Source organism: Eschscholzia californica, unplaced genomic scaffold (genome assembly GCF_041429995.1).
Source record: "Eschscholzia californica isolate CP2 unplaced genomic scaffold, dmEscCali1.0.p SCAF_5, whole genome shotgun sequence".
Classification (NCBI taxonomy): Eukaryota; Viridiplantae; Streptophyta; class Magnoliopsida; order Ranunculales; family Papaveraceae; genus Eschscholzia; species Eschscholzia californica.
This window is the reverse complement of record NW_028238472.1, coordinates 20637399-20652602: the sequence shown is the minus strand read 5'-3', so window position 1 is coordinate 20652602 and position 15204 is coordinate 20637399. Positions and strand designations below refer to the sequence as shown.

General features: G+C 35.5%; 1 protein-coding gene across 1 annotated transcript in view; it reads left to right on the top strand.

Annotated features, from left to right (window-relative positions):
• The window catches only part of LOC147537746 (uncharacterized), a 98675-nt gene that overhangs the window by 37829 nt on the left and 45642 nt on the right, over positions 1 to 15204 (top strand). The window lies entirely within an intron of this gene.

Sequence of the window (15204 nt, the reverse complement as noted above, 5' to 3'; positions counted from 1 at the left end):
ACTAAGTTGGGTAAATCTCGTCAAAATTAACTGATTTTTTGTTATGATCAATCACTTAAAAAATTCAATTACGATTCAAAATCAGAAGAGCTTAACATTCTAAATAGTCCATATAAATTACGACATTATAAGTGAATCTCCCATCAATGATTCATAAAAATCTATATAACAAAACAGAACAAGTTTATGCTGACTGGGACAAAATTAATGAGAGCTGACTAGGACAAACTTAATACACCTAGACTTAATCTAGACCGTTAAATGAGATCATCTGGACCGTGCAGCATTGAGTGAGACGAAGAACACCTTTCCCAAAACCTTTTTCTCACTCTGTATATATCACCTAATCGCCCAAAACCTCCAAAGTTATGATCCTTCCTCTTCCTCCATTAAAGACTTTCGTTACAAAAAACACGTCCTTATTCATCATCAATTGACTCCCGTGAACAAATCGATCGTTACAATCTTCCTCAATCATTTTCTTCAATCTACAACAAGGTCATTGACTGTCACCCTTTCTATAAAACTCATACCCTTCCTCATTACCAATTACCCCCAAGTAAGTATTGTTTCTTTCTATACATCTTTTTCTTTGGATTTCCAATTTCTAATTGTTAACTGCTCTCAATTAGGGCTCTTCATCATTAGTTTTTCTGAGCTTCAATTTTTGATAATTGTTAATTGAGGTTTTGTTAATTTGCTTTAGTATTTTGATTGTTTTTTGTGGATTTGCAAATAAAAACGAAATTGCAGAAGATTTTTCACGAGTAAGCAATTTAGAATTTCTATCCTACTTCGGTGGAACCTTTCTGGTGTATGGACATTACTTGTTTGATGAAATTCCTATGTTAATTTTCTGAGTTAATCTCTCTAGTGTTTGAAGATTACTTGTTTGGTGAAATTACTATATTAAGTTTATGTGTTCTAATCTATCTGGTGTTTTGGAAATTACTTGTCTGATGAAATCCCTACGTCAATTTTCTGAGTTTCAATCTTAACGATCTTTGTAGATAACTTGATTGATGAAATTCCGATGTTAACATACTTGATGTGTTACAATACATCGGGTTCATGCGAATGAAATCTCGTTACATTAGTCTAAGGAGCGGCAACTTTTTCACAGTAATTTAGCACGAGCTCCTTTATGTTCAAATTTGTTACAGAGACCGTTGAAAAAGTTTAACCTTCACTGGCAGTAGCTCTATGTAATTTTTTCCGACACAGTTGATTGTTACATTTCCTCTAATATTTTGATCCGAAATGGATGTTTCATGTACAATGAATTGGCTTAAGACAATATTTAGGATTATTACATAACACTTCGTATTACATACTGGCTGAGTTTAGGTGAGTATTTTGGTCCCAAGATAATAAATAAAGTGAAACCCCTTTGGTAATCTAGCTATGGTAAACCCTGTAGGATTTTGTGTGTATCCAAAACACTACTAATTAGTATTCTAAGCGGAATCTCAAATATCATATGTTAACACTAGATTACCCAGGATCATATAGCATGAACTAATCAATGAACTAGAAGGGAATAAATACCTCTACCGCGTTTTTCTCACGAACCTTTCCAATCGCGTGTGAAGATCCAAAGCTCCAAGTGCCGCTCCTCTACTTGAGACACCGAGTAGGTTGACTTGATCTCCCTTCCTTTCAATTTGCTAGAACTTAATAGAAGGTTGAGAAGAACCCTTCTTCTTGACTAGATTGATAGAACGAGAGCTTTTTCTCTACAATCCTCTCTCTCCATTAGCTCTATATTGAGAGAGAGAGAGAGAGAGAGAGAGAGAGAGAGAGAAATGTATAATTTTTCTTCCTGAGAAAAATCCACACATTTTTTGTTCTCTAATGACTCTTATATAGAGAAACCCTAATAGAATCATATTCAAATTAGGTCTTTCTATTTTCCGGTCACAGAAAAGATAAGGGTTATTTCCCAAATGGCCCCCAACCTTGTGACCAGTTTCCTGCCTGGCCCCCTAGATTAGCGAAAATACCCATATGGCCCCCTTTTTCCGTTATCTTTAACTTTCTGTTACTCTCTCTCCTCCATCTCATTTTCTCTCTCTGCCACATCATTTGACCACGCCACATCATCATCTTCTCCAACGGTGGTCGCTGGCCGGCAACTTTCAAATTTTTTATTTTTTATTCCCTCTCTTCTCTCTCTCTAAAAAATGATTTTTTTTAAACTCTCTCTCTCCCTACAGATCTCGAGAGAGAGTGAGTGAGCAGACCCATTGGAGGTCTGTGGGTTTGCTCACTCTCTCTCTCTAAATATGTAGATTTAGAGAGAGTTTAAACAAAAAAAAATCATTTTTTAGAGAGAGAGAGAGAATAAAAAAAATTTGAAGGTCGTCGGCCAGAAATTTGACCAGCCGACGACCACTGTCGGAGAAGATGATGATGTGGCGTGGTCAAATGATGTGGCAGAGAGAGAAAATGAGATCGAGGAGAGAGAGTAACGGAAAGTTAAAGATAACGGAAAAAGGGGGTCATATGGGTATTTTAGCTAATCTAGGTGGCCAGGCAGGAAACTGGTCACAAAGTTGGGGGCCATTTGGGAAATAACCCAAAAGATAATCACCAAAATATATTCCCTTTAGTGTGGCCGGCCAGGGCAGCCCACTATGGGCTTTATCTGGCCGCCCCACTTATCTTGGTTGGCCATCATATGGCCGACCCTTAGAGCCTTGTTCCGGGCACCCCTTTTGAGCCCGGTTTTTTCTATCTTGTTCTGAATCTCTATTCGAACCTTTTCGGCCTATTTAGTTGGATCTAATTCATCTTTAGCCTATTCCCGTCTAGTCAAATCTCTCCGATCAAGTTACCACTCTTATGTGTAACCCGTTGTAGGATCCGGTCTATGTTAGCCGCGAATCACCGAAGTGATCCATCGATCGTAGTTGGCTTCTAGCAGAACGCCCAGACTGGATGATCTTTACACTATGGTCAGCTGACAAATTGATCGCATTGCCATCTTGGTCGAAGGACACTCCTTCGGAAGGACATATCCTTCAGACCGAACGGATATATCCTTCAGTCTCGCACTTGTACTTAGAACAAGTGCAATGCTCGATTCCCATGTCTCTTCGTATCTCATCTAATACGTCATACCTTTCAGACTTTCTTGATCTAGAGAACAACTGTCAAAGCAAATGATTAACCATTAATCCATTTGAGTGTGCCCACACATTTTCCAGTTGCTTCTCCTCAAGTGGCCCGGAGATACTTATCCTAACTTAATAGGAGACATCATCCAGTCTTGTACTCCCACTTAACTTCATGTCTATCTTGTCTCCCCAGTAATCCGCCTTTATAGCCTCCTTTTACGGCACGGCGTTTGACGGTACCAAAGTTCGGCATTCCTTACATAAGATGAGTGGAGTACTCATGTTTAAAGAATTTATCCAATCTTGCCTATGAGGGTTCATGACGTTTTTCAACTTTCGAAGAACTCTCATGTTTGGGTTATCCAGTGTATATTCTCCATATTCATGTAATTGACTTGAATACTATATTCCTATAGCCCATGAAACAGTGCCATCAGTCAATCGCACATGCTAGTCTTCATGAGTCATTGTTGTCTATGCAATGACCTGGACTAGGGACTTAATAATGAATCTATTCTAAGTTCACTTAGTAGGGTTTCATTTACCAGGTCATGCATGTGATAAACCTACTTGGAATGCTTTATTATTTTTGGACTGTCAATTAAACACTAAACCATTATTTAATGACGAAATAATTAACTTATTTCTGATAATAAGAGTTTGTAATATTGCGCCTTCCCGTGTAACTCTTACACCCTCAATCTTACTTGTCTAAGCTTAAAGCTTAATGCCTATGACCCTAGTATTGTTTCCATACTTAGTCTAAGGTGACAATTTAGTTAATAGATTAAATCTATATGGATTTTGCTTGTTATCATCCCTATGATAATCTTCAGTATTTTCATACTGAATTAAAACTTTCCAAGTTTTAATTACTTTTTTTATTTGTAAAGTTTGCAACAGTCTCTGCCTGGAACCTTTCCAACTTACTGTTCTTCCATGTCAAGATTGTCATCTTATTCTGGAAGTTTGCAACATATGACGTTATAACCTTTTATTTTCATACCGAGATCTCACAAGTTCTTCTCAAGTACATTGTGCGATCCAGATCAGCTTATATAGATTTGATTGGTGACGACCATAAATACTCCAAGTACTTTGCAACGTCGAGGTGAATGCTAATCATGTCCCACATGACCGATCTTATGCCTTTTGCATAACCATATTTCTCATGCGTGCTTGCTCATCAGAATCCTTTCGATTCTGAATCTTGCTAAGCAGTGTGTCATGAGACTTGGGTAGAAATACTCCTTTTGAGTCTTTCACTTTGGACTTTTCAAGACTTTTCTTGAACAAGTCTTATCACTTTCTTAATCTATCTCCATAGTTCTTTGGTGCCCAAAAGCATTTCACCTTTGTGTGGTCCTTTTATTGAGTCAGTTCTAAACTGTTTTCAACATCAGAATATTGTTCTCTATCTGTAGTATGTCGTCTACATACCGGACCGAAGAAAACTGGGTCACTCCCACTAACCTTCTTGAACTTCTTAAATTCAAGATTTCTCTTCATTCCCAAAGAAAACAACTCTTGTATACTACTGAATCGAAGATTCCAACTCCTACTTGCCCGCTTTAATCCCTCGATGGATTTTGAAGCTTGGATTTTCACTAGCTTTAGAAGAGTTAACTTCCTCCTGAATGTGTCATGTACACATTCTCTGGCTAGTAATAGATCATTATGGTCTTTAGCATTGTGACACGAGGGTTGGTCTTTCCTGGTCCATACCATGAATTTTGTGACCTTCTTTTTTAGTCATGCTCTGGGAAACACCAATGTTTCCATCCTTGTCTGTTTTTCACTTTGAAAAACCTATTTGGACTTAACAGGAACCCTTCCTTTAAGTAAAATAGCCCAAGTTCCAAACTTGATTTCAGATATCGATTCCATTCTGATCATATGGCTCCAAGCCATGTTTCGGAGTGATTCCGTCACACCTTTTGTGTAGCTAGCTCATTTTCTTCTTCAGCCGGATGTCCATCCTCTGAGACAAATTTATGAGCTTTCAAGGTCTATAAGGGATGTGAGCAACTTTGAGACGCTCTCAACTCTTTGAGAGTTCTCCTGCGAATCTAATTCGCTTTATGCGGGAGGATTTTCGAGATCTTCCATCTCTACCTCTCTTTCCATGTTTATTGGCTCTGAATAGATAGGAACCGCAATTTTGACATTTGTACATCACTGTCAGTTTTGTTGCTCAGATCAAATTTCTTCGATATCTAATATTTCTCCCACCTGTCTTCTTGAAATAACTCTTATTTCAAGGAAGACACCACCACAAGCAACAACCACCTTGTTCTCTGATTGCTTGTGGAAGAATCCCCTAATATTTCTTTATCCCATAAAGAAATATTATGTCTGATAAGTAAACTCGGTTCTCGGAAACCATTTACGTTATTTTCATATCATTAGACCTTAAGAAAAGACTACTTTGGAACCATTTCAAACTCATACTCTTATGGTGTCTTTTCAGCTTTTGACGAAATTTGGTTAGTTAGGATGGACGACCGTGTTTGAGAATATATCCCTGAAAGTGTTCAGAAGATTGGCCTAAACCCATCATTTATCGACTCATGTCTAACATGTTCGATTACCCCCACTAGACTCATCACCCATATGATGTGTTTGTGGAGCAAGGTGAGAAACTATTTCTCAACTTCTTTGATGGTCATCAAATTTTGATTTAAAATATTCATCATCTCGATCCAATCGAATGACTTATATTTACGTCAAGTGGATTCAGGTTAACTCTAGTTAGTGTATTACTAGTTTTACGTACATCTATATGTACGAAGACTATTAGTTTACTAGCCATGTCTCCCTTTCAAAAAGGTGATTTTGTCCAATAGCCCTGTTGAACAAAATTCACATATGTCTTATGATTCCAAAATCATTCAGACTCAGAAGTCCATACTATTGGATCTTCTTTCATGTGTCTTATGTCAATTCGACCAATAACAAAACATGAGTTGACCTCTTTGAATCCTTTGATTATAGCCTATAGTATCATTGTTAATGCTCTTGGTTCTCTAAGAACCTCTTTGTCAATTTAGCAATGTTTTAAAACTTAGATGTTTCTAGAAGAACATAATAACGCTTATTGAGTTCTACCTAGATCAGTGTCGAAAAGAAGACTTTGATCCCTTTCAGCATCCTTAGCAACTCTTGCTTCTGCTCCCTCTTGGATCCTTTCTCCTTTTAGTCAAGTATGTAATTCCCTTGGGCTCCCACTGAGGGAGATATTCTTTTAAATATTCCTTCGCTGGAGTATTTAGATTATTATTTTTGGGATGTTGCTTAAATTGAAGATTCGACATTCAGTAAGTATTACTTAAATTGAAATATTCTTTTACATCTTCTTCTTTTATAACCGAAAGAAAATTATTTTTTGGAAAATTATGGAGATAGAGAGGTTATGAGGTAGATATCAAGGGTTAAGATTTAAGGAGATTTTAGGGATTAAGATCTAAAGGTTATGTTTTCATAACCTAACACACAATTAATATTGAAAAAGTTATGGAGATAATAAATTGTGAAAATGGTCATTAGTATAAAATTAATCTGTCATTAATTTTATGATGGTGGTTATAATTTGAGATAAGAATTAAGGGTTGAGATTTAACTGTGGAAATTGAACGGTCAAAATTTATCATGCGTTTATATAATAGATTTAGCGAGTGGGTGAACGAATTGTGTTTTTTTTAGGTAGGTAAGAGATCTAATGGCTAATATCTGAGAAAAAACACAACAGACGGTTAGATTTATCTTTTGGTTTGTCCCAGTCAGCAAAAAACATTGCATTTTATATAATAGACTAGGTATAACCCGTGCCTCCGGCACGGCTGAATCTGTTTGATACATTATTTGTCACAAGTCTAAAGGTGTAAGGCACCCCATTTGTATTCGTATGTTGTATTTATTCATTTCTAAACTATCGTGCTTCGTGTTAATGAAATCATCTATCATATAAGGTTTTATATGACTTAAACTAAGGTTACGATTTCATGGAAATCTGAAATGGGAAATGGAGAAACCAATTACATGTTTAAGACAATACAATTAATGACGTGTAACCTAGGACGATTGTCCTCCGCATAGAAAACTCTGCTCCCATAGAAAACATACCAATTTTTATTCCCAATACATGATCAGTAATTAGAATCGAAATAATCTTATTGAAGATAAAAATATCAAATTTTCATAAATTGATATTTATAGTAAAGGACTTTATTACAAAAAAAAAAAGTAATACAGTTGAATTATTGTTTAATCTCGTCTGCCGCTTCGACCACCAGAGTTGTATGATCTTCACCTTTATAGATATATTTTTTTATATATTTAATTGTATCTATCTCACGTGTTGAATTGAAGGGTTTAATGAGCAATTCTTTCGCATGATCGTCTTTTCATGACTTCATCCCCACTTTCATGTGACAATCCTTTCTTGATCCCTCTGTACACAATAGCATAGTAAACCATGAGACTAAGACAACGTGGTAACCACTTATATAATTTTAGGGTAAATAGATGAAAACAAAAATCTCCCTATCCAAACGTAATACTAACTTAACTCTTATGATCAATGGATAAATTTTGGCAGAAAAATTCAAATAATCCAACTTCAGCACATAAGAGTCACTACCAAACTTTAGCCACCACATAAACATCTAAAGATATAGCCAAGGTCAATTTTAGCCAGAGGTAGGTGATTGTTAGTTGTTTCTAAGTGTTAACTTTAGAAAAAATTCAACTATGAAGGTATTCAAAACTTTTTTTGCCTGGAAATTTTTCTATAGTCAACACTTAGAAACAATAAACTCAAAACTATGAAAGAATAAAGTATTCACAACTATGTTAGCTCTCTCGGGATTTCTATCGAACATGTTGTGATTTATTAATTTCATATTTTCCGAAAATTGTATAAGATATATAGTTTGTAATCATTGAACAGAAACGCTAAAACAAATGCTATATAACATCAATTAGCTCCAAAATTATGAATTATCCTTAGGTGCCCTGAACTCATGCAAGGTGTTTATGACATTGTAATGCTAATGCGCTATCATGTTAAAGAGCAGGGCCGTGCCTGAGAATCAGGGGGCCCTGTGCGAAATTTGAACATGGGTCCTTCGTGTAATAAAAAATTACAAAAAAAAATAAACAAATACAAGATAATTCATTAGTCGATAGATGAAATCATAAATGAATACACTAGCATTTTGACGAAAGTAGTCGTAAGAAAAAAATTATTTTAAAGTTTCTTTTTCTATTGGAAATCTAGTCTAAGAATTCACAATCACCGATTAGACAGATTTATTTATTTTATCTTGATTACGTATCAATGCACCTAATTATTATAGAGTCCCTTTCCCTTATAGTTGTTTAAGGCGCCCAATTACAGAGAGAATTTTCAATTTTGTACCCAAATCGATGTCGAGCACAGTTTAAGGCGCCCAATTACAGAGAGAGTTTTCAATTTTTTACTCAAATTAGTACCAAACACAATAGCAAGGGGCCTATATATCCTAACCAAGAAAACAAATAAAAATGGGAATTGGGGCCTGTGGGAGTCGAACCCGCGTCTACCACATGAAATGCCGCTCCACTGACCAATTATGCTAGCTGCTTGTTTTGTTTAGACTAGATATCTGTCATTCTTATACTAGTGGCGTCTATAAGAAATAAAAAGTGGGCCCTTTGTATTTGGGGGCCCAGTGCGGGCGCCCTGCCCGCACGCCCCCAAGCACGACCCTGTTAAAGAGTAGTTAGACTGTAGATTAGCTTATCCATCTAGTTGTTACTTCTTTCTGGCCTGATTGTTTAGTTCATTAACATCAATATGCAGTTGTATGTAATAAACTACAGGAAAGAGTTTCCAGAGATTGATTTGGTTTTGAGGATCAAAGTTTTGATATAGCTATAACGAAAGTCATCTCAAGCCACAATTTTTTTTTAGAAAACATTTGAAGCACTTCAATAAGAAAGTTCAAATGCACACTACTGAGCATAACACTATAAACCATGTCAAACAACTTTGATAAACATATGGCAGTTTATGTTTACTGAGAGTGAGATAAAGACTAAGATAGATATAACATGTAATCTTAAATTGATGGACCAAACTTATGAGGATCAAAGTTTTGATACAGCATAACGAAAGTCATCTCAAGCCACAAATTATTTTAGAAAACATTGAAAGCACTTCAATAAGAAAGTCATCTCAAGCTTATGTTTACAGAGATTGATTTGGTTTTGAGGATCAAAGTTTTGATACAGTTATAAGGAAAGTCATCTCAAGCCACAAATTTTTTTAGAAAACATTGAAAGCACTTCAATAAGAAAGTTCAAATGCACACTATTGAGCATAACACTATAAACCATGTCAAACAACTTTGATAAACATATGGCAGCTTATGTTTACTGAGAGTGAGATAAAGACTAAGATAGATATAACATGAAATCTTAAATTGATGGACCAAACCTGTACTTATTTAATTAATTAAACTAATATAAACATAAGAGTATAATTGAGAAAACGAACGGCCAGATTTATCTCTGGGTTTGGCAAAAGGTTTGTCCCTGAACAGTTTTGAAAAACAATGGGAAGTCTACAACAACATTACCGAATTTGAGCATCTAACATGTTCATCAATAATCCTTTCGGGATTTATATAAAGAGACAACCACGCACACAAGCAGGTTGTGTTGGGGTGTACGATTGATTCGTTGAAAATGTACACTGACATGTTGTTTTCAAAGACATTAACTTCACTTATTTCATAATAGAAAAATATCTAACCCAGATGAATCAAATTCACTTATTTGTAAAGAGACAACCATGCACACTAAAGAGAAACTAACAGGTTGTGTGCAAATACATTAACAGGGGGTGTACGATTGATTTCTTGAAAATGTACACTAATAGGTTATTTTCAAAGACATTAACTTCACTTATTTCATAATGAAAAAATATCTAACCCAGATTAATCAAATTCACTAATTTCATAATGAAAAAATATCTAACCCAGATTAATAAAATTCACTTATTTGTAAAGGGACAACCATTCACACTAAAGAGACAACCATTCACTTATTTGGGACCTTATTGAACAGTGAGAACCATGCACACTAAAGGGATTAGCATCTAACACTAATGAATTTGAGCTGTAGGGAATAATCCTTTGAGAATTAACTTCATAGTGTATGGTTGCTCCACTTTGGGACCTTATTGAACAGTGAAAACCATGCACACTAAAGGGATTAGCATTATAGCATCTAACACTAATGAATTTCAGCTGTGGCGAATAATCCTTTGAGGATTTATGTCAAATAGGTTGTGTGCAACTAACATTTTCATCAATATTCGATAATCAAATGTGAAACAACTAATAACAGAACTCAGAAACTTACGGAAATTTTCATTTTTGAGCTGTGGCGAATAATCCTTTGGGATTATCCATTATTTTGGCGTTAGAAAATTTTCATTTTGGAGTTACGGAAATTTTAGGTTAGGAAATGGAAGATCGTGGGATAGGAATTGGAAGATTGATTTCAGAAATAATTTTCCCCCAACATCAGTTACGGGGATATGTTTACGTTGAGATTTCAGTTACGGGATATGTAAGTATATTTGCACGGGATATGTTGACGATGAGATTTAAGAGTTATTTTATTAACGGTGAGATTTGAGCTTTAGATTTTGAAACGGTTAGATTTAAAACGGACGGCCAGATTTATTTTTGGGTTTGTCTATTTGCACGGGATATTTTGACGGTGAGATTTAATGGTTACTTTTTTAACGGTTAGATTTGAAGTTATTTTTAACGTATAAATTTTTTAACGATTAGATTTGACACGGACGACCAGATTTATCTCCGGGTTTGTCTTTGGTTTGTCAAAAGGTTTGTCCTAGTCATCACTCTTCATTCTATTTTATATAATAGATATACTAGGTATAGCCCGTGCCTCCGGTACGACGAAAATCAGACTCATATAAAATTACAAAAAAACACAAAAAATGGCACATACAAAATTCACACTCACATGAACAATGTAATACTTCCAATCAAAATGAAGACCAAACTAAGCAAAAACTAAATGAATATCTAGAAGACAAAGAAAAATATAAATATTCATTTGGATTTGATAGAGAGTTCGAAATTCTTAATGATAAGGTTTTATTTTGTTTTTCATTATTTTATAAGAATCTTTATGATCTTCTTATTAGCTAGGATTTCCTATTAACGTCAATCTGTCCATTCCTTATTTCTATTTTTACTGCTACATAAAATTAATGATGTGAAAAATCATTTTTTTTTTCATCTTTTGAGGCATACAAAATATATCTGTTTTCATGGTATTTCTTTTGAACTACCACTTATAAAGCTTAATTTCTCCTTATGTTCGATTGAAGTGTCTAGTCACTCATCAATAGGGGTGGGAATCGGTCCGGGTCAGGCCGGTCGGGTTCATGTCATTCATCGGATCGGGTCGGTCAGGCTTTTAAACTCTTTGTCCATTCGGGATTTTGGGTTTAATCGGGCGGGTTATTTAAAAAATCCTAGTGTCCAAAACCCGTCCAAGTGCGTCAAACTTTTCGGATTTCTCGGGTATCGGGCGGTCGCGTATCGGGTTTTCACCAAATTTTTAAAGTATCTCGGTTGAAATGACGAAAATATTTCTATTTCGATGGTACCGAAAATTCTTATCGAAACTAAAGTTTAGTTAAGTTTCTCTTAACAATGTTGTGTCAAGGGCACTCCGCACTTGGACAACAATATATGTATATATATATATATATATATATATATATATATATATTATACACTTCAAATACTTAAAAAATATATCTATATATATGTTATACATGCATACATAAATACATACAAGCAAGCATATCGTATAAAGGGATGATATTATTAAGCGGGTTATGTCGGGTAAAGATTATCGAGCGGGATGCCGTGTAGCACTTCAAAACCCGTACCCAACTCGTTGATTTCATCGGGTCGGTCGAACTAAACCTGCCTTCGTGTTTCGGGTACCCGCAAGCTCTAACGGACTCGGGGTACCCGTGACGGGTTTCGGGTTTGCGGATTTTTTTCCCAGCCCTACTCATCATCTAACGGAGTTACCAGAAACTCAAATTTCAATCATTGTCAAGAAAAACATCAGTTAATAATTTAAAGTTCCAAACGTATTAACAAATAAATTAATTTTACACAAAACTTGCAAATTCTCCACAAACTAAATTTCAATTATTTCGTTCATTCTGGCATATTCTAATGCAATCGTATAATTGCGGAGAATATATTTAAGGTATGCTTTTATATCTTCCAAACTTGAAAAAACATTTCAATAATAAGTCTCAAGAAGAATCTCTTGGTCTTCTAAAATAATAAATGTAATTTTATGGTTTATTTTAAGGCCGCGACTTTGGGGAATAAAGAAAATTCTCCGGGGAATAAAGACTTTTCTTAAAACTAATCAAATAAGATTGACTTTTTATGTTTCTTTTTATTGCTAAGGGGCTTCTAATTTTAGAAGATGCTACAAAAAAGGTTCCTCCATCTCATCACCTCTCTCTGCCACTTCATCTTCTCGACACCTCATTATCTTCTCCGGCGAAAGTCGCCGGCCGGCCAATTTTCCGGCCGGCGACCTTCAAACATAAAAAGAAAAAAAAAATTAATTTTCTCTCTCCTCTCTCTCTCTCTCTAAATTTGAGGATTTCTTCTGGTTTGATTGAACCAGATGGTGGGAGATTAGTTGAACTTTTTGTTAAGGAAGATCAGAAAGATGAGAAGAAAAAAGAAGCGATTTTAATACCTAGAATCAAACTTTCAAGAATAGATCTTGAATGGGTTCATGTATTAAGTGAAGGATGGGCAAGTCCACTTTATGGATTCATGAGAGAGTCTGAGTTTCTCCAAACCCTTCATTTCAATTCGATCAGACTTGACGACGGTTCAATCGTCAACATGTCTGTTCCGATCGTCTTGGCTATTGATGATTCGCAAAAACAGCGGATCGGTGAATCAACAAGTGTTGCTCTTGTTGATTCGGCTGATAACACGATTGCTATTCTAAGAAAGTAAGAAACTCTTTCGATTTCTTTTCTTCTTTTACAACAGTTAATAGGATTGACAATTTAGGGTTGTATTCGGAATTCTTTAACCCTTTGCTTTAATTAGAATTAAATCTTTATAATTTGTTTTGTTGATTTTGTCATAGGAAACTAAGGTTTCAATTTTTACCTTGAAAATGAAATATAGTGATTTTCAATGCTTGAATAATCAGGGATTGGATCAAAGCTAGTGTTACCTTTTGGTATTTGTTGCGTAGAAATACAAACTTTGTTGAAATACTCTTTCGCTATGAGATAACCAAACCAAGTGCTTAATAATCTAGGACTACTTTGTTCTTTTGGGATATTCAATATCCAATTCATTCAAGAACCCATAAGAAATGATTTAATTGAAAAAAATGTTCAAACAGACCTTCTCTCTCTCGATCTGTTCTAGAGAGAGAGAAAAGAAAAAAAATTTAGAGAGAGAGAGAGAGAAAAAAAAAAAATTTATGTTTGAAGGTCGCCGGACGGAAAATTGGCCGGCCGGCGACTTTCGTCGGAGAAGATGATGAGGTGTCGAGAAGATGAAGTGGCAGAGAGAGGTGATGAGGTGGAGGAGAACTTTCAAAAAAATGTATTCTGTATTCCCCATAAAAATTTATTCCCCGGAGAATTTTCAAAAACATCTGGATTTCCTCGAGAATTTATTCCCCGGAGAATTTTCTTTATTCCCCAAAGCCGCGGCCTATTTTAATGTTCTAAATAAAAATAAAATCCTCATACATTTCTAGTTCATTTTTTTTAGCAAATAGTATAATTAACTTAATTAGCCATAGGTTCTCTATATATTTAGAATGATCAGTTTTACAAATTAGATATATATGCTCACAAAGAGAAAAGTTGAAACCTAAACCTCCTCGATTATAAATTGTAAATCTTTTTCTTATAATTTCATTTAAAAATGTCTCTTTTGTGAAAGAATCAGTAGGAAAGAAACTACATGAGCTTCTTTATCTCATCTCAAAGTGCCTTAACTAAAAGCCCTTCCACAAAGAAGTACATGAACAAAAACTCAAGCAAACCATTATTGTGTTCTTATTCAAAATTTGAGTATTTCTTCCCTGAAAATACCAAAAGAAAAGCAACAATGAAGTAAATATTTTGCTAAAAATATTTTGATTGGTAATGTCAAATGGGAAAATAAAGAAAATATTTTGTCATAGTTCCTCAAAATGAGATGGTTCTTGAGTTGTATACCTTTGACAGAGATAAAACATTCCTCCTGAATTGATATGACAACCAATTTTACTACAACATGGGGCAAACATTTATAACACAATAAATTTTTGAGTTATTTCCTATTTGGCCCCCTACTTTGTGACTAGCTTCCTTCTTGGCCCCCTATTTATCATAAATTCAAATATGCCCCTATTTTTTAAGGTAAATGCCATAACTACCCTTCCCCTAAACATATTTTTAAAATAAAAGCATCCCTCCACCTTACCTCTCTCTCTCCACCTCACCTCTCTGTCTCTCCACCTCACCTCTCTCTCCACCTCACCTCTTTCTCTCTACCTCACCTCTTTCTCTCCACCTCACCCGACCTTTAAAAAAATATTGCTCTCTTCTCTCTCTCTCTAAACACTCCGGCGAAGGGGTTCCCCTTCGCCGGAGTTCTGGTTCACCATATCGAAAAGATCTGGTGAACCAGACCTCGAAGGGTTCAACAGACCTTCGAAGGTCTGGTTCAACACGCCATTGAAGATCTGGTTCAGATCTGTTGAACCAGACCTCGAAAGCCTGGTTCAACAGACCTCCGACGAAGGGTCCTTCCCCGGAGTATTTAGAGAGAGAGGAGATAATTTTTGTTTTTCAAAGGTCGCCGCCCGGGGAAGAGATAGGTGAGGTGGAAAGAGAGATGTGAGGTGGAGAGAGAGAAAGGTGAGTTGGAGAGATGCCTAAACAACTTCAAATTTAATCAGTTGCGCCAAAATCAAGAGTTTAAGCAATTCACATACTCTA